Source organism: Myotis lucifugus, unplaced genomic scaffold (assembly GCF_000147115.1).
Source record: "Myotis lucifugus unplaced genomic scaffold, Myoluc2.0 scaffold_107, whole genome shotgun sequence".
Taxonomy (NCBI): Eukaryota; Metazoa; Chordata; class Mammalia; order Chiroptera; family Vespertilionidae; genus Myotis; species Myotis lucifugus.
Window position 1 is genome coordinate 4,143,966 of NW_005871155.1, and position 933 is coordinate 4,144,898.

Consider the following 933-nt stretch of genomic DNA (forward strand, 5'->3'; position numbering starts at 1 on the left):
ATCAAATATTTTGCTAAGAATGGGTTTTTAAGAAGGAGACAACCTGAGAACAGCCATCAAAGGCTACCAGAAGGAAGACATTGAAAGTGTCCAAAACAACAATAACAAAACCTCTTTTCAATTTTGTGGGGGCCATAAAAGAGTTCCATAACTCCCTAAATCTTGCTCCCTAAGGAGCTAGAAACAGATTTCCAGGGCAGAAATGGAAGTTAGCTACTCCCAAAGCTGTGGCCTCCTGATTAAGGCTAAATATATCTCAAGGCCTCTTCCAAGAAAGAATCTTGCAGGAAGTCACCAGTGAACTAATACCAACGGAGGGTCTAGGACAGTGGTCGGCAAACTCATTAGTTAACAGAGCCAAATATCAACAGTACAATGATTGAAATTTCTTTTGAGAGCCAAATTTTTTAAACTTAAACTATATAGATAGGTACATTGTTATTAATTTAATTAGGGTACTCCTAAGGCTTAGGAAGAGCCACACTCAAGGGGCCAAAGAGCCGCATGTGGCTCGCGAGCTGCAGTTTGCCAACCACTGGTCTAGGAGATGCAGGCACAGTGTGTAAGGCAGGGAGAGCAGGAGATGTAAAGATAGGGCCCCTGACCTCAAAGAGGGGAACATCCACTAAAGAAAAACAGTAATTTAAATTTGCTTCAAAATGTAAATGGAGAGGAAATGAAAAAGAAATATGTCATGATAATTCTTTTGGGATTGTGATATTATAGAATTCAATAAGTTTGACATAGAGAAATGAATGGAGTCAAGTCCTTCATTCATGAGAATCCACTCTCCTGTAAGATAGCATAGCACATGCTTAGCGATTCCAAGAGGCACCAGAGATGCTACAAGATAAAATTTAGTTATAAAACCAATGAGGAAGAGAAAGTGTATGTACGATGGGGAATGGGGTGGGGACCTGGGGAGGAGATCAT